We start from the raw sequence: 27,487 nt of genomic DNA, 5'->3' as shown, positions 1-27,487 counted from the left end.
TATTCAATAAATGGATGACCCAGAAGACTTCTACACCCCAAGACTGTATGACAGCCTTTGTGCAATAGACACATGGGTGGTGTGAGAAGGTGGCTTGGTATATGCTGTCCACTAATTAAAGTGGGCACCTTGTACCAATCCACACAACCCTTATAAGGTATGAGGTCAAAGATAACCTTATTGAAAGCTATCCTAGTGGTAGCCATGGAGAGCAGCCTTCAGGGTTAATCTTGAAGGAATGTAAAGCAGCTTGTTTTATCAGAGTATCACCTCCTGAATGACTAAATGAAGGAAAACCACAAAGTAGTTATATTAAAATATGTATTTATTAATATAACACTCTCTACTATCCTCTACTCGTGGATAGAACACAAAGCACACAATACTGGATCAATAGAAAAGTTGTAAGTAGCACAATACACAGCGGGTTCCAGAGGAAGACCGAACCATATACTAAAATAGTGGTATAAAATTCACGACTTGACTAGACACAGTGCCTAGTGGAAGAAGTATCACTGGGACCCCAAGGAGATAACACAGGAGGCCCACGGAGGAAGTGTGAAGTGAGGAAACACAACAACATGCTCCGTACAACTGTATGAGAAAGTTGCGGTTGCAAAGTTAAAGTTTAAGGACCCTTCTAGGAGGACTTCAGGCAAACCCTTTGGAACTGAGGAGGTTGGAGAGCCACCCCATTCATGGATACCGTAGTATCAGAGTTATCTATCCCAGATAATCCGGGTGCATAGGTCTGAAGTGGTATCAGAAACCTCTGTCGTTCTCTATGGAATCTGGAGAAGAAGTACTGCTTTCGCAAAGGTAACAAGCATTTACAATGCAATGGTCTCGGCAGCATTAAAGGTAGAGCTATTGGCATTGCTCATGATTTCTTTTTTTTTAATCATAAATAAATTGTCATTTACATTGCCAATAGCTTCATCGCTTGCATATGCGAGACCTATTGCATTAGCACCCACACACAGAGTAAGTAGTAGAGTGAGAAGTTGATAGTGAGTAGGAGAGAGTTATTAGTAAAGAGTATTAGAGAGCGCATCAGAGCTGTGTGAATAATAACAGCTGTGAGCCCATGCCTGAGGTGCATCATAAGAGCTGTGTGAATATTAACAGCTGTGAGCCCGTGCCTGAGGTGCATCATCAGAGCTGTGTGAATAATACCAGCTGTGAGCCCGTGTCTGAGGTGCATCAGAGCCCATACCTGAGGTACATCATCAGAGCTGTGTGAATAATAACTGCGTCAGCCCCGTGCCTGAGGTGCATCATCAGAGCTGTGTGAATAATAACAGCTGTGAGCCCGTGCCTGAGGTGCATCATCAGAGCTGTGTGAATAATAACAGCTGTGAGCCCGTGCCTGAGGTGCATCATCAGAGCTGTGTGAATAATAACTGCGCCAGCCCCGTCCCTGTGGTGCATCATCAGAGCTGTGTGAATAATAACAGCTGTGAGACCCTGCCTGAGGTGCATCATCAGAGCTGTGTGAATAATAACTGCGTCAGCCCCGTGCCTGGGGTGCATCATCAGAGCTGTGTCAATAATAACAGCTGTGAGCCCCTGCCTGAGGTGCATCATCAAAGCTGTGTGAATAATAACTGTGTCTAGTATGCAGGACTACTGCTAGCTTCTTGTTTTATAAAGCGTTTGTAGTTTTGCTGTTTGTAGCGCTGTAAATAACAATTGCGCTATTATCCAACTTAGCGGTAGGCATTCTCACTTTTTTCTTCGGCTTCTTTCTTTCGTGAAGGTTTTTGAGGTAATAGGATCTATCAGGTGATTTCAAATATGTAAGGATCATATCCGTTTTTGTATGACTTTTATGTTCGCTTTGAGCATCTAGGTCAACCTGAGTTGGGTTTGTAACATCAAAAATTAAACATTCCATTTGTAAATTTCTAGTGAGGAGGCCGTGCCTTCTCACCACAAGCTGCTAAGTTCTGCAGTTTGCTACCATCCAAGATTCAATGTTTCCAGTAACATATACACTTCAGAAAACAGTTGAAAACATGTTTTTTTAAGATAACTACATTATTCCACATCCCTGGGTTTAAACCCAGAGAGATTATCACACACTCAGGTTCATTCTACACTTTACAACCAACACATATGGAACAACCCAACCAGCATACTACTTTGAATATCCAGACAAACTATGAAACGCTGACTTACGGTTAACCTGGGTATTACATCATAACATCTGTTCATTTATAACCCATCTGGCCCATTCCTAAACGGAAATCATAACACTCAAAGATCAGCAGCCAGCTGTAGCTTAATCATCTTACACCAGCATAAGATATATGTATGCTACAGTACTTGTCCATCACCCAGAACTGCATCAGCCAATAAACCAGCCGTTACCAACTAAGCAGGAATAAAATAACTGAGTAGATCTGTAATATATGGCTGGTCAGCCGTAGGACTGTAATCTAGTCCACCATTGCAGGTCTCAAATAGATACACACTATGACCACTTCTTTACATCTCACAATTACATCAGAGATGGGGCAATTGTACTAAAGCCTCTCCCAGTACAATTCCTTCCCAGTTCTCTCTCCAACCATGCCTGCTCAGAAGCAAAACCTTTAAACAAATTATCGGTTGAACAAAACAGTGCAATAATCCAGCTAAGTAAACTACAAACAGAAAAAATAACATAAGGAGCCCTGCAGAGCTGCTCAAAGCTGCCATTCTATTGAAACCCATAAACTGGGCGTCTTTCTTACACCTTTTTATACACCACACTGCTTAGCACTGCATCCCATAACACAATAACCACCCCTTAGTGGTCAAAATGCACGACATGGAAACACTTTCCACATAGGATCGAAAAACAAACACAACACTATTCAAACAACACACTCTACATGGCCTTGCCTGCTGCCCATTTAGATAAGCTCTTCAGTGGCCTGCATAGGGGTAGTGAGGACTATATACATGCTGCAATACAGTACACTATCACAATGTACCCCAATGCAGTAACTTTTACTCTTAGGAACCACGCAACCCATCCACACACAATTTTGGTTTTGAAGCTGTAAAACATTTCCCTGTCTTTCGGCTGTGTGCACACTGTACAAATCTCACATATATATATTTTATTTATTTATTTATTTATTTATTTATATATATATATATATACTAGCAGCCCGCCCCGGTATTGCCCGGGGCAGAAGGGGGCTGGGGGCATCATCGCAGCAGGAGAGGCGCAGCACAGCGGCCGGGAGCAGCAGAGCATACTTACAGTGTTTCCTTGCTCCGGTTTTGTTGCTCCTGGCCGCTTCTGCCAACGCTCGTGTCCGCTGTTTCCCCCGACGTCCCGATTTTGAGGAAAAGACTTCCGAGCACTTATGGCCCCCGCCCGTCCCTCAGTGCGCACCCGCGGCTCTTGTCCGCTGTTTCCCCCGACGTCCTGACTTTGAGTAAAAGGCTTGCGAGCACTCATGGCCCCCTCCCGTCCCTCGGTGCGCTCCCACGGCTGCTTCACTTACCTCAGCTGCCGCTCCTCCCCGCGCTGCTGAGTTTACCGCTCCACTGCTCCTCTGCTTCTCGCCGCTCCTCACCGCTTGTCCGCCGCTCCTCCCCGCCTGTCCCCAGCTCCTCCCCGCGCTCATGTCCGCCGCTCTTCCTCTTGCTCCAGAACGCTGCTCCTCCCCACGCTCCCGATGTCATCACGCACTTCGCGGCTGGCGCTACTTGCAAGGGACTACTTTTTTTTATTCCTAAATTTTTTAAAGAACGTATATTTTTTATTTTTATATAGCCTATGTCCTTCTGCTTGCACTGAGGTTTTCAAAGATGGCTTAGGTGTTTGGATTGGTGGTGTACTTTTCGAGTTTACCTGGCTCAAAGGACACAGTTCTCTCTTTATAATAGTAGTGTATATATAAATATATATATATATATATATATTATATATATATATATATATATATATATATATATATATATATATATATATATATATATATATATATATATATATATATATATATATATATATATATATATATATATATATATATATACAGGTCCACAACACGTAGCAGCGCTACGTTACATGCACTCCCCTCGAGAATCCAAGGATCAAAAGTTCACAACAAAGTGCGCTTTTCCAAAATCCATATTTATTCAAAATGCAGCATCGTGATAAGCCATGGAACAAAACCCAACGCGTTTCGGCGAAGAAACTCGCCTTGGTCACGGGTAATTCCAGAACCAATAAACAAACAATAAATAAAGTTTCACGTCAAAGGTGCAAAATAAACAAAGGACTCATAGCTTAAACAAGGTGGCCATCTTAGAGTGGAGTACCTATGCATTAATCACGTAGCCCAAGTTATACATTCTCTTGGCAACTTTTGTTAAATCAAAAACATTTCTCGGAAATGAACCCATTCCTATCACTTATATTGTATTTCATCATACAAAGGAAATAATTCCAGGAGACGCTAATTTCGCGTTCTACAGTCCCATTAGCATATTAGCTAAGTATTAAACACACCCGATTTTTTTCTCCCCATATTAAGACTTCAAGTGAGCTGCCCAAATGTAAATTTAAGAGATAACCTCATATGTAACCAATCCCCAGTGAGTTTTTGTACATACTGTCTTATCAAATCATAGAGTTAACTTAGATATTTGTTTAAGTCCTACTCAAGTGAGTTTATATTTCATAAACTATCGCACAGTACGTTACATAATATGTGAAGTCCCAAGTGAGATATATTAGACAGAGCATTCACTCGAACCAATCCAAGTATATTGTAATTGACAAGCTCCCTGCCATGAAAAGAGGTGGTGATAAAATCCGCAAGCTAAGACAAATGGAGAACAGGTACATCATTGAGCTCGATACCCTGATGCCCAGAGGTTTAAATTCGGAGGAAGAAATGAAATGGCATCTAGGTGATTAGTTTCAGGTTGCATTTTGTATGTGTTACTTAATGTTTCTGTTTCAATTATTGAGCTCTTGATGTAACTAGGACTGTAACATGTTTTGGGCTCATGGTCTACACAATGCCTACTGCTGTTTTTAATGAATTTGTAATTTTTATTTGGTTTCACCACTTTAATTCACCTAGTTTATAACTCATAGCTAATTCATTAGTTCCTGGTTACGCTTGACAAGGATTTTGATTGGAACTTTTCTTTTGTGTTTCACTTATAGGTACTGATTATGTTATGATGCACATGAAGAAACATCCTTCTAAGACTATTATACTTGGATTGGTTCGAGTGAATGCTCTGTCTAATATATCTCACTTGGGACTTCACATATTATGTAACGTACTGTGCGATAGTTTATGAAATATAAACTCACTTGAGTAGGACTTAAACAAATACCTAAGTTAACTCTATGATTTGATAAGACAGTATGTACAAAAACTCACTGGGGATTGGTTGCATATGAGGTTATCTCTTAAATTTACATTTGGGCAGCTCACTTGAAGTCTTAATATGGGGAGAAAAAAATCGGGTGTGTTTCATACTTAGCTAATATGCTAATGGGACTGTAGAACGCGAAATTAGCGTCTCCTGGAATTATTTCCTTTGTATGATGAAATACAATATAAGTGATAGGAATGGGTTCATTTCCGAGAAATGTTTTTGATTTAACAAAAGTTGCCAAGAGAATGTATAACTTGGGTTACGTGGTTAATGCATAGGTACTCCACTCTAAGATGGCCACCTTGTTTAAGCTATGAGTCCTTTGTTTATTTTGCACCTTTGACGTGAAACTTTATTTATTGTTTGTTTATTGGTTCTGGAATTACCCGTGACCAAGGCGAGTTTCTTCGCCGAAACGCGTTGGGTTTTGTTCCATGGCTTATCACGATGCTGCATTTTGAATAAATATGGATTTTGGAAAAGCGCACTTTGTTGTGAACTTTTGATCCTTGGATTCTCGAGGGGAGTGCATGTAACGTAGCGCTGCTACGTGTTGTGGACCTGTATATTGACACAGGGGAACCTTTGCCCCTGACTGCACCGTTGTCCTGGTGTCCCGGCGTTGCAAAGGATGTGGATCTGAATATATATATATATATATATATATATATATATATACATATATATATATATATATATATATATATATATATATATATATATATATATATATATATATATATATATATATATATATATATATATATATATTATTTTTTAAATCTTCACACGTGTCCATAGTTCCCTAAAATATGTAGCAGTGTGATTCACCTTTCTAGGCACTGAAAAAGTAGAGATAATGAGAGCAAAACCATCAGCACATAAGAACCAGTGTGCCTTTACCAAAGTAACTCGCCTCTCTCCAGCCACACCTGCCTTCGTGAAAGCCATGGTTCACTGGTACTCTTTCACTATGTCACTAATTTACTGTTTCACTTTGTTTATGTTTGCACTCGTCTCTTTTTAGTTGCACTGTACTCGTTTGAGTCTTCCCTCAGAAAAATGTTTGTTTTATTAATTATAGCTTGAGTGGCTTGCTGTGGTAATACAATTTCTATGAGCCATTACCATTGCGTTTTAATATTGTCTAGTAAATATAGGCAGTAACTGGTGGTAATATGATAAGCAGAGTTCACTGCTGCATTTCTATGGCTGTATCTCGGGCCAGGAATGTGGGGGAGCATAAAAAATATAGACTACCCCATTTTACCAGACAATTTTACTGTTCCAGGTGGGTCTAAATAAACAATTCTCTCCACTTATTCTTGATTTAATTCACGTTTTCTTTTCCCTTTGGCGACATCTTTAGTTCTGCATATTAACAAGCTTTCAGATTTAAGCTTTGCTTGATAACATACAGAAAATCAAATAAGAAGTAAATAAGTTCAATAGCGTATTTCTTTTATTTAGAATAGTTTTTGATTCCTGGTTCCTTCACTTTCCCCTTCTTTATGATTAATAACATCAGACGTTCAGGGGCGTAAAAATCACTGGTGCGTCAGTTGCAGTGGCACCAGGGCAAAGGGGCACACTGCATCAACGGTTTCAGTTAGAGCTCTCAACTGAACCCACCCCATTTAAGGTTGTCTTTTACTATCCAGTCAAGGGGGGTTACTTGCTTGCAGTAGGGCTTGTGACAACTCTACTACACCACTGCAGTCCTTTCCCTGTCATTTCTGAGTTATTCATGTATTCACTGCCTGCCTGAGTTGGTCTGCCAATCTCCATGCCACGCGTGGCTTCGATGACCTTTTTGCCATCACATTGTTTTAGTTACAGAATGAAGTCTGTAGCCATTTATTTATTTATAAAGTTCTGTATAGCATGCATATGACCATAGAGGGTATCAGAGTGCTTCACATTATAGGGTAGGTAGGATACAGTTGTAGGAGAAGACATTTGTTACATATATGGGAATAGCATGGTAAAGCTTGAGTTCACAGTTGCGTAACAATGTAGAGGTCAATCAGGGCATTGGAATAGAGGGCAACCGTTACATGTCAAAGGCTGCTTTCCTGTATCCCTAGGATAGCAACCCCGCGGGGCATTCATCATGGCTACCTGTAACCACTGCCTTTCTGAATGGCTGTTCCTCTGTCACTCCAGGGTGGACCGTGAAGGGCACTTATGCTGGCTGTTTGTAACCAGTGCACACCATGTGCTTCTCTTCTGTCTTTCACGGATGGATCCTACGGGTCATTGACCTGCCAGTCTCTGACCATTCCATGCCCATGTTCAAAATGTACGTAGAGTGGGTCAGGTGGTCACCTAGACAGAAGCAGGAGGAAAGGATGCAACACTGGTTTGATTGCTACTTTAGAGAAACCAGCAAGAGATGTTTACAGTAAGGAATAATGTCTCTTAAATGGAAGCTTGCTCTTCACAAGGGGAGGCACGCCTGGGTATTTGTACATAGCCCTGCACTTAGTACATACATTATGAAGCTTTTGAGCAGTATATCAGTGCCTTCTGAATACCAGGGGCCTGATTTACATCTATAGTTGTAAACTTGCAGGCATAATTTGTATACACATGGGTGCAGATTTAGAAAATGTGCCTGTTAACCAAACTTTCTAGTACTATTCCTAGCAAACCAGTAGTTAGCCTTGAATAGGTGTGAATGGGTGATAAAGGCCTCCCAAGAGCAAAAAATAAATTTATCTTACATCCTTATTTGTAAAGCGCGAATTACTCATCCTTACAGGTCTCAAGGCACTGGGGGCCATCATGAAAATTATGTGACCTATTTCCCAGAGTCACATGGTGCTGAGCTGAGCTGCCGCCAGAGCCGGGAATCGAACCTTGAACTCTGTGCTCCATAGTGAGCTGCCCAGGCCGCTGCTCTGTGCTCTATAGTGAGCTGCCCAGGCCGCTGCACCACACCTCTCCACCTGGTTAGAGAATACTTCTCCTAACCTAAAAGAATGCTGGGTGGGGCTGTGAGCCTCCTTTCTACAGCACAGTGTTAATTCCTGCTTGAAAGGCCTACTGAGCCACACATAACTCTTGAAAGGAAAGTACAGGATGCCAAGGCAATTCTTGTGTATCCATGTGTGGTTGCTGAACGACCTTGCAGAAAAATATTTTCTATTTTATTTATTTAAATTAATTATATATTTAATAGAAAATTAACTTAATAGTGCTGTAGAATATTTGATGTTGTTCTACATTTAAAGTGCATATATAATAAATTAAGTTACATGTTAACATATTTTTACTAATGTATTAACATTATTAGGAAACGGTTTAATTTTATCTTTACTAACCATAGGGAGATCTACATACTTACAGTGAAGTCTTCTTATGGTAAAGTATAAGGAAAAGTTTTTGAAAAAATATTTAATTAAAAAAATAGTTAATATTGTTTAATACTAAATAGCATTAAAATATATTTATTTATATTTTACCTATTTTAAATAATATTTAACATTATTTTCTATGGGGTTTTATTTTAAGTCCTTGCCACTGTTTTGTACGGGAGAGTATTGCATTACCAGTGGTTGTTTCCATACTAAACCCCTGCTTACTCTTACCTAAACACCTCCCATTTAGTAGTAGCTAGGCCCCTTTTTCCTGTCACTCCCCCTGGTCCCTCTAACAATTACTACTGAGTAATAAACTTACATGTGTGAGGGATTCCCCATAGAAAAAGTTCAGCGTTTGACCATGTGGACCGGGGCAAACTATGGCAAAAGCTTAAAAAATGGGGGATTCCAGAACTGCTGTTGAAACAACTTATCCTACTCCACACCAACACCTGGGTCCGGATCAAGCTGGGCAAAGGGACGCACCTCTCAAGGCAAATTAACACCTATAATGGCCTGAAACAAGGGTGCGTCTTAGCCCCCATCTTATTCAACCTCTACCTGGCAGACCTCCCAGAGGAATTGGATAAAACCAACTCGCACGCGCCCCGGTTGGGGGATATTACGCTGACCAACCTCCTTTATGCCGACGACCTTGTTCTAATAAGCCGCACTTCAACAGGCCTTCAACATCTCATAAACACCACCAGTTCATTTTCACATCGTAACGGCCTAACCATCAACCTGAAAAAAACAAGAACCATGGCAGTGAACAATAACAAGATCAGGAAGAACAGCTGGTTCTTGAATGGTAAAAAACTGGACCAAGTGACGTGCTATAAGTATCTGGGTGTTCTGGTGGACAGCAGAGGGTCATTCAAACCCCAACTGGAGACACTTTACCAAAAAGGAACCATGAGTTACCTGGCAATGAAACCCCTTAAAAAGATTCTGCCAGACCACACGCTCGATCCCTTCCTACAAGTACTGAGAGCTCGTCTCCAACCAAGATTAACATATGGGAGCGAATCAACCCTAGGAAAGGATGCACAGACACTAGACAAGGTGATCGGTAAAATCTACAGGTCAATTTTTCAGCTTCCTAGATACGTATCACCAGCACAAATTCGTCTGGAATTTGGGATAGAAAAGCAAACGGTGGAAAGAAGGAGCAGCTTTACAAAATGCTGGCACGAGATCAGAAACGGAGAGCCAGGCACCCTAAACACCCACCTCTGGAGTGAATTGCAAAGAAGTGAACTATCACACGCTAGAGAGTACCTGATGCAATCACTAGAAAGCCTAGAACTGACTGGCCTCTGGAATAGCTCAGTAGACCATAAAAGCTTTAAAAAGCAAGTAACATAAACAATGAAAATAGTATCGCTACTTGAAGATAAAGCAACCCTGGCGAAAAGAGCCCACGGCTGGATAGTATTAAATGACTATAAAACCCTCAAACCACAAGCATACTTAGACCAAGGCTTCAAGCAGAAGACAAAGGAAAAATTCTTAAAATTCCGACTAGGCGTACTACCGATCCTCCCCCATCTGGCGCCATGGGAAAGGAACCATAAAGATCTAACCTGCCGTCTTTGTGGGGCAGGACCTGAAGACCTAATTCACATAATATGCATTTGTCCCAGCTTAATGGACATAAGGAGAACACTACTATGTGTAAAATGGAACCAGGAGGGGGTCAGGTCATGCCGACAGGCAGTTAAACTGTGCTTCAATCCAAGCGAGATCCAACTAAACTGCAGAACTACAAAATTTCTTGATGCAGTGGCAAAGAGAATCAAGGAGGCACAAAAAGAAGCAACTGCCCAATAGCCGGAAACATGTCCTGGGGTATCTTTCGAACTTTTGGTCCGAATGCAGAAGAAGTTGAACCACTGAAACATTTTAACTTTTGATAATTACTCTTTTATTCTTGTTAGCACCCTTTCTTATGTATTTTAAATTGTGAGTTTTAATTAACTGTGCAATAAACTTTAAACATAAACAAACCATAGAAAAAGGTAGGAGAGGTGGAGGTGGGGATTTACACTTGTGGGTTTGTGAATAGCATTTTATAGTACTTTAATAGTACAATTCTAGTACTACTAAACATAATACAAAATGCAGTTTGGGAATAGGTCCCTGTGAGTGCAGCAGCCTGCGCTTAGAAGGTCTGTGTTGTGTGCATGCATTGTGGAATCTTGGTACCCATACAGAAAAGCTCTTGAGAGACAAAAGCTTCTATATGGACAGGAACATGTGAGCTAGCTACTAGGAAATATATAAGGTGTGGGCGACTGGACATAGGGTTTCAAACTTCACAGACACTGCAGACATGTGGTTACTTTGCCGTCCTCCACTTAAGTGAGTTGGTGAATATGAATGCAATAAACAGAGAAACAATTAAGCTGTGTGTGGAGTCGATCCTTACAGGTGCAATGGGCGGTGCAAGGTGCGGTGGCCTCCTGGCGAGGGCCCTGTCACATATTTATTTACAAATTAAGCACTGGTAGTGCCTGGGCTAGAGCAGGGGCTCTCAGTGATTCTGCTATAGAACAACCAAGATTAAACCAGTTCCCTTAACAACCATTAACAACTGTCCCCAGTTTGAAAACTTAATGAAAGGAAAACATTTTCAGAGTGTGTACAGGTGGGGGAAGTCCACCTTGATGGACACAACTATTCACGAATCAATTGTCAGCCTATCTTCAGTTGACACCAGCGGATGTTCTGCCACTGGGATCGGGGACACACAGTCTCCCAAAGTATCTGACAGTAATTCTGAGTTGTAGTGTTTTGAGGGGCATCAACGCAGATAATGTCTACCTTGCTGTGGTTCCTCCTTAATTTATTCAAGAAAATCCACTAGGCAATAGGAGGTCAACACTAAAGGAGACAAGTGTTAATATGGCCATTAATGATCTTTGGCCCAAAGATTCAGGAAGTACAGGATACAACCATGCAGATCTCTTCTCGCTAGTTGTGTCAGAGACAATAGAAAAATGCTGAAGTAGCCTGGAACCCATCTGTTTTCATCATGTTTGCAGGGCGTGCCCTTAGATAAAAAAATAACAACAAAAAAAAAAATATATATATATATATAGATAGATATATGTGTGTGTGTATATATACATGTAGAATCTTTGTAGCATACAGATCCCGCATTAATAGAAACATATTTTTGAAAACAGTACTCAATTTTAATTTACATTTTTTCAACCGAGAGAACTGCCATATAAGTTAATTAGAAACCACATGCACATCAGCCTCCACCTGCTGTTTCATTTTTAATACTACCACAGTTTCCTCTATCTCTCTTATCACGGCATTTCCCTGACCGATGGCGAATGTTTATCCACATTTCCAATAAATGTCAAGTAACGGGCACCCGGAGAGGCCATTGTCTTCTTTAGTCTACAGTGTTTGAAATTCATTTATTCGCTTAGGATGGAGTATAGATATCTCATTATGAGTGTCAGCGATTAACACGAATCCACTCCAATTTTTTTTTTATCGGGTACCATGCCAAACTCCATAACCAAGGTCTCTTGCGGGGCCGGCCGACCGTACAAAGGGTTTCACACAGCCAGAAGCTTTAGACACGCATGCCTTCCCGTTGCCTGGGTTCAGCCCAATACATTGTGAGATCAACATGTATACGCACTTGGCTTTATCAGGCCGCGTTGGAGATTTTTTTATATATAATAATTTTATTTTAGGCTTCGTGAGCCATAATGTCCATTCTGTCGCCTTCTTTCACCCCACCTGTCCTTTGACCTAACAAATAAAAGAAAAACATCTAAGAAAAAGCCCTGAGCATGAATTGCATAAATGAAAATTCGTTCATTCTAGTCACAGGCGGAAAGAAAAAAAATGTTGGCGTCCCTTTGGCCGTGAGAGTAAGATGACAGGAATTGAATGTCCACAGCAGCAGATTGGTAATGTATTGTATTCTCTTTTGCCATGTCATGTTCTGTCTCTGAAGGGCAGCTACTTTACAGTCTGTTCCTGCTCAGCGTGTTCCATTCAGTGGAAGAGACCCTGAACTGCTTCGAACTACGATAACGTGTATTATTGGGTGTCTCCCCCCCCCACACGGAAAAAACCCAACCAATATAACAATCCATTCACCCCGCTTACCTGTTAACTCTTGCTCTTACTGTCTTACTGGTGTTTTAGCATGCTCAAATGTTGTCATTTTCAATTTTTTTTAGATTACTAGACCTGCAACTTTTAACCATGGGTTACCAACTTTTTGTATTTTTCTCCAGAAAATATACAGATTCGTGTTCGCTTTATAAATGTTTCGAGCTGATTTCTAATGAAACAATGCGTGCAGTAGAAAACATTCTAAAATTCGGTAACACTTGCCTATCAAAAAGTTAGCTCTCTCTTAATATTTAATATAAAAGTTCATCAAATGTTACATCCCCTGCCACTAATAGTCTAGCACTTTCGAAATTTCTAAAATATTTTATAATTCCTATTTATTCCTTCTTAATTTTGCTAGGAAACGTCAGCGAAGTCCTCTTCTTTTTATTAATGTTATCTATTGTAGCTGAGGGGAAGGCATTGTAGTGACCTCTAGAGTGGTGGTGGTGGTGTTGTGTGTAATTGGTGATATTGAATTTCCTCAAGTTGTTTTTTATTTGGCTAAGTATAACCACGTGCTCTTTGCTTTCTCCCTTTCTCCCTGAGAGTGTTCCCCACATGCATTTTTTCCAGATGAGGATTTTCCTTAATACATGCTGCCTGGGTGAAATGAGATGCTACATATGAGGTCCATCAAAATCATTTGTAAGGTTGGTTGGTGGCTTCTCGTTTTCGGCCACATTGTGCAACTTGAGGAAAATGTAAGCTATGCCTAGTATTAGGTATCATAGTAATTGGTGGTAGGTAGTTCCACCTTCCGCAAGGAGGTATGGCGTCGCCTATAAGCAATGCCTGTTGGTGATGAGAAGACATGCCAATTGGCGGCAACATTCACAGAGTGAGAAAATCCATCCATCATCACCGGTATCTTGTTTGGATGACCGACCTCTCACAGTACTGATGCTGAATAGCAATTTGCTATCATGATGGTTGCACTTTGAGGGCAAACATAGCTTAAATGTTGATAACCATTTAGCTTGTCTAGTTGTGGTGATGTTTATGGGGAGCATCAGTGGGCCTAGGACCACTTTCACTGCCAGGGGTTGGTTAATAGTTGCTCACAGAAGAGGTACACAACATGCCATCTTCCTCCTGACAGACACATTTCCAGCTAATAGTACGGTTGACTACTGGGAGGAAAAGACTAGACTAGCAGAAGAGCTAGAAAAACAGCTGCCTAGCCATTCTAAAATTTACCACCACTGAGAATAAACCATTACTTGGGCCAACAAGCTGCAATCCTGACCTTAAGAAATATGGAGAAGGTTTGATAAGTATGCACCTGGTAGAGAGGCAAAAATCAAAAAGTGGATCCAATATATGAAGGCAAGTGAAAAAGAGGAATAAATGGAAAAAACAGAAGTGAGGCAAAACATGAGATAAATTAAAAAATGAGATTCATTAAAATGCAAAGCTTAATCACCTTATGATTTCAATGCATTTGCTTCCTGGTAACCATACAAGCAGCCATGTTGAATATTCAATTCCCAGCACACTACCCTTGCTATCTCATTCCGCCACCAGCAAAAGACTCTGGAGCTCAACTACCGGATTCAGGGCTGCAATAGGAAAACAGCAGGATCAATATCCAAGGTGAAGTTAAAAATGGACACCAAGAAATAACAAATCAACCACAGCAAAAAACAGGAACTAAAACCAGATAGAAATCAATCTGCATACCACTATCCACAATTCACCTATCACTGCATGACATAGTCCAGATCTCACCTGACCCAGGAAGTCGGGATCCTCCTCCTCATTCTTTATCGCCTCCGTCCGTGCCACCTAAGAAAAAGACTACTTAGAACTCCACAACCCTACCTCAAAATGACCCACTTGGAAAAGTCTTCTCTCTTCAGGAAATTCAGCATACCAGGATCGAATTCATATGTAATCTGTAAACCCTAACCTCTCAAATAGTGCTATGAAAAAGTTCAAACATAACGTCATTAGCAAATTATAAAAAACTTTAATAACAGACCAATACCACTGTGGCTGCCAGATCTGTTCTTTTTCATTCATGGAAAGGAATTTTCACATTTGAGCTGCATATTCCAGTCACAAAAAAATCCCATATGGGACTACTCAGAGCTCATCAATAGAAAGCTATCTATAACCATTTACAAAAACACCAAACTTATGATTCAATCTTCAGGTAAAGAATGTGCACAATTTGATCACAAATTAAAGTACCTCCTCAATACTCTAAAATGCCCTTGGAAAACATCTAAATTCCTACCTCAGTCCACCAATCACACTAACCTCTATGATCTTTTACTCCACTAAATCCACTCCTCCAGCGACTTCTCAATGCATCTCATCCGCAAGGCATTCTTCAAGGAAAATCGGACTGAAAATACCTCCTCTACACACTCTATCTCCCAATAAGAACGTGATGCTCCGGAATCTTAACTTCAACACTGGTCCCATACTACAATCAACTACTTGCCCCTACTCTAATGTAAAATAGAGTTAATCGCCCTGACAATGGATTCCCACTTACAAAAGATATCAACACCCTGATCTCTTTAGCCAAATCTGACCCCAATGCTCTATAATCTACAACTATAATGTTTTGTTCTCCCCCTCACTCTCCCAGGCAAACAATAGAACTCTAGTCTCCCCACTAAAGAATTTTATTTTTTTCCCTCAACAGTGAAAACCTCATCAGGTTTGGATCTCAACAAACCATGCCTGCAATTACCAACATCAACTCAACATCCCTCAAAAACCTGTCCAACTTCCCTATTCTCACCATCTCCATTAGCCTCCCTCATTTAACACAGTTCAAAAGCATTTAATTAAAAACGAGACCGTATTCTCTGGAAAATAGACTGTGAGCTAGAAAATACAATTAACAATCGCCAATCCACCTCTATATTGCTCACTTATGCCATGACCACTACCTACGGTAATTCCTCTAAACAATAAGCAACCATACCTAAAGAGATCTGGTCAAATGTTTACCAAGAGTGAAATCCAAGAACTAATCTACTCTGCAATACTTGAGGGTCCCTTGGTACCCATGGGCAAAAAATACCACCCTCACAAAACCTAATTATTAGGAACATCAGAACCAGAAGAAGATCATAGATTCATAGAAACAATTTGAATTACAAGGATCACAGGAGTTCTGATCTCATTACGGGCCAAAAGAAATCAGAATATTTCCTATGCCCCGTGATGAGATCAAAACTTTTTTCCGTCAAATGCCTGCTTCACAACTGCAGATCAGTGAAAAAGCAGTCTCCAACTGGGACACATTTTACAATCCAACAAGATTATCCTGAAATTTTAACAAAACATGATTAATTCATGCCCCCAACCTACACTTAATCTCCTCACCCCCCCAGGACTATAAAACCATCCATCTGGATTATGAACAGAAAATAGGTGGTGGAGTGGCTTAATCCACAGATTTGACAAATAATTCTGAAACCTGAAAATTGACCAATGTACCCCTTCTAATATATCTCTGTGGAGGCATGAACAGCTGAAAAGACTCAGACAATTTTGAATCTAATTTTCTTTTTTATTTCATCTACCATACATGTTCAACACACCACATTAGAATCTTGCACCTCCTAATTGTGAAAAAAGACGCGACGTGGACACCGGTACAGTGTTCCTGTCGGTGCATTGTAAATTTGCCATTCAGAACTGTCACCATGAAGGAGCTTTATGGCAAATGTACTGAATTTCTTTAATTTTCAAAATGAAAATCCCAAAGAGGGATTTTATTCATGAAAATAAAAAGAAATACCCTCCTGACAATGGCAGGTTCCTACATGGAGAGGGGGCCAATAAGCAATTTTCAGTGCCCCTTACCAGCATGCCTTTCCTGATGGTTATGAGCATAAAAAAATGGATGGATGTCCACCCATCTAAATAAGGTGAGTGGACGTATAGCCAAACCTCCAATGACCCATACTCCGTTAAACCGGATGTATGTTGTTGCAATGCATGCTATTACAACGTATGCTTTTACAACGAATTTTTAACAACACAGAAGATATTACAACGCAATATTTTACAACGAATACTATTACAACGCAATATAGAGTTACTAATGAAAAAGTACCATTACAACGAAATCCTTTAACACGCATACCTTTACAACGCATTTAAATAATATTTTAGTTTTTTGTAATTTAAAATCTGGCACGGGATGCAGGGAAATTAGGGGTTTTTGGGTGGGGAAGTGTATTAAAATGTGGTGATAAACTCCACGGAAAAGCTCCGAATTTCTTAAAAGTGCTTACCTTATCAACGGATTATTTATTTAATTAAATAAATAAATAAATATATATTTTTTTAAAGTAAAATAAATCCTGGCACAGGATGCAGGGAAATTAGGGGTTTTTGGGTGGGGAAGTGTATTAAAATGTGGTGATAAACTGCACGGAAATGCCCCGAAATCACAGAGATTTTAAAATTAATACTCGAGTAACAAAATTAATACTCGAGTAACAAAATTAATACTCGTATTTATGAAAATTCACATATTTCACCGAGAGAACGATTTACTTTTCAAAACAACGTGAAAACGATTATTAAATAAATGAAAAACAAACTTTTTTCAGAAACAGAAATATTTTTCATACAGAGAACCGCCATTTTAAGCACTGTAGTTTAAAATGAAGTCCATCTACCATTTCCATGACATTAAAGATCAACAATACTTTCAAAATGGATGCCAAAAGGGAACGAAACTGTCAAAACATCACTTCAAAACACAACATTTTAAATTATACGTTTTCACATTATATGAATGAAAATAAAATTATAAAACTAACGGTGTAAATTAAAAAAATAATGATGCTACTGACGAAAAGTTATAAATACGTGGAAGACACCATTTTTAAGTCAGTTGATTATCAACTCCCAGAGTGACCAGACGTCAAAAGTTGACCCTCTGACCTCTTCAACGAAATATCAGCCATAGCCAACTTTGAAGCATTTTTTCAATCACATTCAAGTAAGTTAAGAAAACGAAGTAAAGAAATGTTTGATTATAGCATTTGAGCAGCAATAAGTTAGAAATATATATTTTTTAAATACAATAAATAATACAACATTAACCTTTAACTAAGGAAATACCTGAATATATTTACAAACATCTCTAAAGATTCTGAAAAATATATAAACAATACTAATATTAAAACGTTGTAATTTTTTTAAAAGAAAGAATTCTATTCAGAAATTTACTATAAATTTTTTAAAACAACAAAAAATATTTATTTCTTTTAGAAACAGTTCTCCAACCAAGTGAGATGAATAAACCAGCTTTTCAAAAAAAAGCTTTTTTTCTAAACAGCAACACTACTCACCACGATTTAAAATAAGGTACTTTTTTTTCCTATTTACCAAAACACATAAGTAAATAGTTTACACACCTTCCGATGTAATAATCCATACCTTTAAATTATTCTTTTCTCACAGAAAAACGAACTTGGTTTAAGAAAAAACCCATTCATTTTCGAAATACAATCGTCGAGATTTTAAGAAGGTAAATTTTTTTTATATTTAATAAAAGTATAAATAATGAATGAAATTATCACCAAAAAAACGGATTTAAATATTGGTCTTACTACTTGAAAATGCAACAGTACAGAAAGTGTGACATGATGTAGAATTTTCAAATCCAAATCCAACATCTATAAACTGCAGCTGTTAAAAAATGTGGGACGGTTTAGAATAAACAATAACTAAAGCAATTTCAAAACAATGCAATTCTAGAGAAAACAAGAGTTTAATTTGTAAAATTAATTAGAATTCCTACACAATAAAAATGCAGCACTAAGAAAGTATGTGATGTTTTGAAGATAACAATTATTTATCATTTAAAACTTGTCAGTTATCACTATATCACAAACAATAGAAATCAGATTTTCATGAAATGTTTTGAATACATTTTAGATACTTAAATTTATCTTCTGAAGCCCTCCAATCAAGAACAAAAACTGGGAATACAAGTCGACAAAGAAAGCCAAACAAAAACATATAAAAAAACTAGGATTATCAGTAAGGTAAGTGCTGGATAGTGTAGAGGTGCCACTTACTATTCTAACTCCTGGAAAGTGCATCAGTAGTGTAAATGCTGGATAGTGTAGGGATATCACTTACTATTCTAACTCCAAGAAAGTGCATCAGTAGGGTAAGTGCTGGATAGTGTAGGAGTGCCACTTACTATTCTAACTCCAGGAAAGTGCATCAGTAGGGTAAGTGCTGGATAGTGTAGGGGTGCCACTTACTATTCTAACTCTAGGAAAGTGCATCAGTAGGGTAAGTGCTGGATAGTGTAGGGGTGCCACTTACTATTCTAACTCCAGGAAAGTGCGCCAGTAGGGTAAGTGCTGGATAGTGTAGGGGTGCCACTTACTATTCTAACTCCAAGAAAGTGCATCAGTAGGTTAATTGCTGGCTAGTGTAGGGGTGCCACTGAGTATTCTAATTCCAGGAAGACGAGGCAGTTAGAAAAAAATGAAACAGTGATAATACAGTGTTTAAAATTAAATTAAAACACAATAATGTTGTAATTTTACACACCATCAAAAACTTCATAAATGAAATGAACATGAAACATTTAGAAAACATATAAAACATTCTCCAATTGTTTTTCTAGAGCCAAACCAGAAAAGCAAAACTCGAAAGAGCAATCAACAAAGAAGCCCATACAAAAACAAGTCAAAAGACCAGGAAGAAGACAAAGAAGCAAACTCCAAAAACCAAAGGTAATTTATAAATATAAACACATCTAATCCGCAAAATAAATAGCAAAAGTTGATTTGAAAAGTTTGTAAAAAGCAAAGAAAGAGCCTCAGTAGAGTAAGTGATGAAATTTTAAGAGGTATCACTTACTATTCTAACTCCAGGAAGGTGCATCAGTAGGGTAAGTGCTGGATAGTGTAGGGGTGCCACTTAGTATTCTAACTCCACGAAAGTGCATCAGTAGGGTAAGTGCTGGATAGTGTAGGGGTGCCACTTACTATTCTAACTCCAGGAAAGTGCATCAGTAGGGTAAGTGCAGGATAGTGTAGGGGTGCCACTTACTATTCTAACTCCAGGAAAGTGCATCAGTAGGGTAAGTGCAGGATAGTGTAGGGGTGCCAATTACTATCCTAACTCCAGGAAGGTGCATCAGTAAGGTAAGTGCTGGATAGTGTAGAGGTGCCACTTACTATTCTAACTCCAGGAAAGTGCATCAGTAGGGTAAGTGCTGGATAGTGTAGGGATGCCACTTACTATTCTAACTCCAGGAAAGTGCTTCAGTAGGGTAAGTGCTGGATAGTGTAGGGGTGCCACTTGCTATTCTAACTCCAGGGAAGTGCATCCGTAGGATAAATGCTGGATAGTGTAGAAGTGCCACTTACTATCCTAACTCCAGGAAAGTGCATCAGTAGGGTAACTGCTGGATAGTGTAGGGGTGCCACTTACTATTCTAACTCCAGGAAAGTGCATCAGTAGTGTAAGTGCTGGATAGGGTAGGGATGCCACTTACTATTCTAACTCCATGATAGTGCATCAGTAAAGTAAGTGCAGGATAGTGTAGGGGTGCCAATTACTATCCTAACTCCAGGAAGGTGCATCAGTAAGGTAAGTGGTGGATAGTGTAGAGGTGCCACTTACTATTCTAACTCCAGGAAAGTGCATCAGTAGGGTAAGTGCTGGATAGTGTAGGGATGCCACTTACTATTCTAACTCCAGGAAAGTGCTTCAGTAGGTTAAGTGCAGGATAGTGTAGGGGTGCCAATTACTATCCTAACTCCAGGAAGGTGCATCAGTAAGGTAAGTGGTGGATAGTGTAGAGGTGCCACTTACTATTCTAACTCCAGGAAAGTGCATCAGTAGGGTAAGTGCTGGATAGTGTAGGGATGCCACTTACTATTCTAACTCCAGGAAAGTGCTTCAGTAGGGTAAGTGCTGGATAGTGTAGGGGTGCCACTTACTATTCTAACTCCAGGGAAGTGCATCCGTAGGATAAATGCTGGATAGTGTAGAAGTGCCACTTACTATCCTAACTCCAGGAAAGTGCATCAGTGGGGTAAGCGCTGGATAGTTCTAGGGGTGCCACTTACTATTCTAACTCCAGGAAAGTGCATCAGTAGGGTAACTGCTGGATAGTGTAGGGGTGCCACTTACTATTGTAACTCCAGGAAAGTGCATCAGTAGTGTAAGTGCTGGATAGGGTAGGGATGCCACTTACTATTCTAACTCTATGATAGTGCATCAGTAAAGTAAGTGCAGGATAGTGTAGGGGTGAAAATTACTATCCTAACTCCAGGAAAGTGCATCAGTAGGGTAAGTGCAGGATAGTGTAGGGGTGCCAATTACTATCCTAACTCCAGGAAGGTGCATCAGTAAGGTAAGTGCTGGATAGTGTAGAGGTGCCACTTACTATTCTAACTCCAGTAAAGTGCATCAGTAGGGTAAGTGCTGGATAGTGTAGGGGTGCCACTTACTATTCTAACTCCAGGAAAGTGCATCAGTAGGATAAGTGCTGGATAGTGTAGAAGTGCCACTTACTATCCTAACTCCAGGAAAGTGCATCAGTAGGGTAAGTGCTGGATAGTGCAGGGGTGCCACTTACTATTCTAACTCCAGGAAAGTGCATCAGTAGGGTAACTGCTGGATAGTGTAGGGGTGCCACTTACTATTGTAACTCCAGGAAAGTGCATCAGTAGTGTAAGTGCTGGATAGGGTAGGGATGCCATTTACTATTCTAACTCCATGATAGTGCATCAGTAAAGTAAGTGCAGGATAGTGTAGGGGTGCACATTACTATCCTAACTCCAGGAAAGTGCATTAGTAGGGTAAGTGCTGAATAATGTAGAGGTGCCAATTACTATTCTAACTCCAGGAAAGTGCATCCGTAGGTTAATTGCTGGCTAGTGTAGGGGTGCCACTGAGTATTCTAATACCAGAAAGATGAGGCAGTTGGAAAAAATTTAAACAGTGATAATAAAGTGTTTAAAATTAAATTAAAACACAATAATATTGTAATTTTGCACACCATCAAAAACTTCAAAAATGAAATGAACATGAAACATTTAGAAAACATATAAAACATTCTCCAATTGTTTTTCTAGAGACAAACCAGAAAAGCAAAACTCGAAAGAGCAATCAACAAAAAAAGCCCAAAAAAAACAAGTCAGAAGACCAGGAAGAAGACAAAGAAGCAAATTCCAAAAACCAAAGGTAATTTATAAATATAAACACATCTAATCCGCAAAATAAATAGCAAAAGTTGATTTGAAAAGTTTGTAAAAAGCAAATAAAGAGCCTCAGTAGAGTAAGTGATGACATTTTTAGAGGTATCACTTACTATTCTAGCTCGAGGAAGGTGCATCAGTAGGGTAAGTGCTGGATAGTGTAGGGGTGCCACTTACTATTCTAACTCCAGGGAAGTGCATCCGTAGGATAAATGCTGGATAGTGTAGAAGTGCCACTTACTATCCTAACTCCAGGAAAGTGCATCAGTAGGGTAAGTGCTGGATAGTTCTAGGGGTGCCACTTACTATTCTAACTCCAGGAAAGTGCATCAGTAGGGTAACTGCTGGATAGTGTAGGGGTGCCACTTACTATTGTAACTCCAGGAAAGTGCATCAGTAGTGTAAGTGCTGGATAGGGTAGGGATGCCACTTACTATTCTAACTCTATGATAGTGCATCAGTAAAGTAAGTGCAGGATAGTGTAGGGGTGCAAATTACTATCCTAACTCCAGGAAAGTGCATCAGTAGGGTAAGTGCAGGATAGTGTAGGGGGTGCCAATTACTATCCTAACTCCAGGAAGGTGCATCAGTAAGGTAAGTGCTGGATAGTGTAGAGGTGCCACTTACTATTCTAACTCCAGGAAAGTGCATCAGTAGGGTAAGTGCTGGATAGTGTAGGGGTGCCACTTACTATTCTAACTCCAGGAAAGTGCATCAGTAGGATAAGTGCTGGATAGTGTAGAAGTGCCACTTACTATCCTAACTCCAGGAAAGTGCATCAGTAGGGTAAGTGCTGGATAGTGCAGGGGTGCCACTTACTATTCTAACTCCAGGAAAGTGCATCAGTAGGGTAACTGCTGGATAGTGTAGGGGTGCCACTTACTATTGTAACTCCAGGAAAGTGCATCAGTAGTGTAAGTGCTGGATAGGGTAGGGATGCCACTTACTATTCTAACTCCATGATAGTGCATCAGTAAAGTAAGTGCAGGATAGTGTAGGGGTGCAAATTACTATCCTAACTCCAGGAAAGTGCATCAGTAGGGTAAGTGCAGGATAGTGTAGGGGTGCCAATTACTATCCTAACTCCAGGAAGGTGCATCAGTAAGGTAAGTGCTGGATAGTGTAGAGGTGCCACTTACTATTCTAACTCCAGGAAAGTGCATCAGTAGGGTAAGTGCTGGATAGTGTAGGGGTGCCACTTACTATTCTAACTCCAGGAAAGTGCATCAGTAGGATAAGTGCTGGATAGTGTAGAAGTGCCACTTACTATCCTAACTCCAGGAAAGTGCATCAGTAGGGTAAGTGCTGGATAGTGTAGGGGTGCCACTTACTATTCTAACTCCAGGAAAGTGCATCAGTAGGGTAACTGCTGGATAGTGTAAGGGTGCCACTTACTATTGTAACTCCAGGAAAGTGCATCAGTAGTGTAAGTGCTGGATAGGGTAGGGATGCCATTTACTATTCTAACTCCATGATAGTGCATCAGTAAAGTAAGTGCAGGATAGTGTAGGGGTGCAAATTACTATCCTAACTCCAGGAAAGTGCATCAGTAGGGTAAGTGCAGGATAGTGTAGGGGTGCCAATTACTATCCTAACTCCAGGAAGGTGCATCAGTAAGGTAAGTGCTGGATAGTGTAGAGGTGCCACTTACTATTCTAACTCCAGGAAAGTGCATCAGTAGGGTAAGTGCTGGATAGTGTAGGGGTGCCACTTACTATTCTAACTCCAGGAAAGTGCATCAGTAGGATAAGTGCTGGATAGTGTAGAAGTGCCACTTACTATCCTAACTCCAGGAAAGTGCATCAGTAGGGTAAGTGCTGGATAGTGCAGGGGTGCCACTTACTATTCTAACTCCAGGAAAGTGCATCAGTAGGGTAACTGCTGGATAGTGTAGGGGTGCCACTTACTATTGTAACTCCAGGAAAGTGCATCAGTAGTGTAAGTGCTGGATAGGGTAGGGATGCCACTTACTATTCTAACTCCATGATAGTGCATCAGTAAAGTAAGTGCAGGATAGTGTAGGGGTGCAAATTACTATCCTAACTCCAGGAAAGTGCATCAGTAGGGTAAGTGCAGGATAGTGTAGGGGTGCCAATTACTATCCTAACTCCAGGAAGGTGCACCAGTAAGGTAAGTGCTGGATAGTGTAGAGGTGCCACTTACTATTCTAACTCCAGGAAAGTGCATCAGTAGGGTAAGTGCTGGATAGTGTAGCGGTGCCACTTACTATTCTAACTCCAGGAAAGTGCATCAGTAGGATAAGTGCTGGATAGTGTAGAAGTGCCACTTACTATCCTAACTCCAGGAAAGTGCATCAGTAGGGTAAGTGCTGGATAGTGTAGGGGTGCCACTTACTATTCTAACTCCAGGAAAGTGCATCAGTAGGGTAACTGCTGGATAGTGTAGGGGTGCCACTTACTATTGTAACTCCAGGAAAGTGCATCAGTAGTGTAAGTGCTGGATAGGGTAGGGATGCCATTTACTATTCTAACTCCATGATAGTGCATCAGTAAAGTAAGTGCAGGATAGTGTAGGGGTGCAAATTACTATCCTAACTCCAGGAAAGTGCATTAGTAGGGTAAGTGCTGAATAATGTAGAGGTGCCAATTACTATTCTAACTCCAGGAAAGTGCATCCGTAGGTTAATTGCTGGCTAGTGTAGGGGTGCCACTGAGTATTCTAATACCAGAAAGATGAGGCAGTTGGAAAAAATTTAAACAGTGATAATACAGTGTTTAAAATTAAATTAAAACACAATAATATTGTAATTTTGCACACCATCAAAAACTTCAAAAATGAAATGAACATGAAACATTTAGAAAACATATAAAACATTCTCCAATTGTTTTTCTAGAGACAAACCAGAAAAGCAAAACTCGAAAGAGCAATCAACAAAAAAAGTCCAAAAAAAACTAGTCAGAAGACCAGGAAGAAGACAAAGAAGCAAACTCCAAAAACCAAAGGTAATTTATAAATATAAACACATCTAATCCGCAAAATAAATAGCAAAAGTTGATTTGAAAAGTTTGTAAAAAGCAAATAAAGAGCCTCAGTAGAGTAAGTGATGACATTTTTAGAGGTATCACTTACTATTCTAGCTCCAGGAAGGTGCATCAGTAGGGTAAGTGCTGGATAGTGTAGGGGTGCCACTTACTATTCTAACTCCAGGGAAGTGCATCCGTAGGATAAATACTGGATAGTGTAGAAGTGCCACTTACTATCCTAACTCCAGGAAAGTGCATCAGTAGGGTAAGTGCTGGATAGTTCTAGGGGTGCCACTTACTATTCTAACTCCAGGAAAGTGCATCAGTAGAGTAACTGCTGGATAGTGTAGGGGTGCCACTTACTATTGTAACTCCAGGAAAGTGCATCAGTAGTGTAAGTGCTGGATAGGGTAGGGATGCCACTTACTATTCTAACTCTATGATAGTGCATCAGTAAAGTAAGTGCAGGATAGTGTAGGGGTGCAAATTACTATCCTAACTCCAGGAAAGTGCATCAGTAGGGTAAGTGCAGGATAGTGTAGGGGTGCCAATTACTATCCTAACTCCAGGAAGGTGCATCAGTAAGGTAAGTGCTGGATAGTGTAGAGGTGCCACTTACTATTCTAACTCCAGGAAAGTGCATCAGTAGGGTAAGTGCTGGATAGTGTAGGGGTGCCACTTACTATTCTAACTCCAGGAAAGTGCATCAGTAGGATAAGTGCTGGATAGTGTAGAAGTGCCACTTACTATCCTAACTCCAGGAAAGTGCATCAGTAGGGTAAGTGCTGGATAGTGCAGGGGTGCCACTTACTATTCTAACTCCAGGAAAGTGCATCAGTAGGGTAACTGCTGGATAGTGTAGGGGTGCCACTTACTATTGTAACTCCAGGAAAGTGCATCAGTAGTGTAAGTGCTGGATAGGGTAGGGATGCCACTTACTATTCTAACTCCATGATAGTGCATCAGTAAAGTAAGTGCAGGATAGTGTAGGGGTGCAAATTACTATCCTAACTCCAGGAAAGTGCATCAGTAGGGTAAGTGCAGGATAGTGTAGGGGTGCCAATTACTATCCTAACTCCAGGAAGGTGCATCAGTAAGGTAAGTGCTGGATAGTGTAGAGGTGCCACTTACTATTCTAACTCCAGGAAAGTGCATCAGTAGGGTAAGTGCTGGATAGTGTAGGGGTGCCACTTACTATTCTAACCCCAGGAAAGTGCATCAGAAGAATAAGTGCTGGATAGTGTAGAAGTGCCACTTACTATCCTAACTCCAGGAAAGTGCATCAGTAGGGTAAGTGCTGGATAGTGTAGGGGTGCCACTTACTATTCTAACTCCAGGAAAGTGCATCAGTAGGGTAACTGCTGGATAGTGTAGGGGTGCCACTTACTATTGTAACTCCAGGAAAGTGCATCAGTAGTGTAAGTGCTGGATAGGGTAGGGATGCCATTTACTATTTTAACTCCATGATAGTGCATCAGTAAAGTAAGTGCAGGATAGTGTAGGGGTGTAAATTACTATCCTAACTCCAGGAAAGTGCATTAGTAGGGTAAGTGCTGAATAATGTAGAGGTGCCAATTACTATTCTAACTCCAGGAAAGTGCATCCGTAGGTTAATTGCTGGCTAGTGTAGGGGTGCCACTGAGTATTCTAATACCAGAAAGATGAGGCAGTTGGAAAAAATGTAAACAGTGATAATACAGTGTTTAAAATTAAATTAAAACACAATAATATTGTAATTTTGCACACCATCAAAAACTTCAAAAATGAAATGAACATGAAACATTTAGAAAACATATAAAACATTCTCCAATTGTTTTTCTAGAGACAAACCAGAAAAGCAAAACTCGAAAGAGCAATCAACAAAAAAAGCCCAAAAAAAACAAGTCAGAAGACCAGGAAGAAGACAAAGAAGCAAACTCCAGAAACCAAAGGTAATTTATAAATATAAACACATCTAATCCGCAAAATAAATAGCAAAAGTTGATTTGAAAAGTTTGTAAAAAGCAAATAAAGAGCCTCAGTAGAGTAAGTGATGACATTTTTAGAGGTATCACTTACTATTCTAGCTCCAGGAAGGTGCATCAGTAGGGTAAGTGCTGGATAGTGTAGGGGTGCCACTTACTATTCTGACTCCAGGAAAGTGCATCAGTAGGATACGTTCTGGATAGTGTAGAAGTGCCACTTACTATCCTAACTCCAGGAAAGTGCATCAGTAGGGTAAGTGCTGGATAGTGTAGGGGTGCCACTTACTAATCTAACTCCAGGAAAGTGCATCAGTAGGGTAACTGCTGGATAGTGTAGGGCTGCCACTTACTATTCTAACTCCAGGAAAGTGCATCAGTAGGGTAAGTGCTGGATAGTGTAGGGGTGC

This window comes from Lissotriton vulgaris, chromosome 2_1 (genome assembly GCF_964263255.1).
Source record: "Lissotriton vulgaris chromosome 2_1, aLisVul1.2, whole genome shotgun sequence".
In the NCBI taxonomy this organism is placed as follows: Eukaryota; Metazoa; Chordata; class Amphibia; order Caudata; family Salamandridae; genus Lissotriton; species Lissotriton vulgaris.
Note: the sequence above shows the minus strand (reverse complement) of the source record.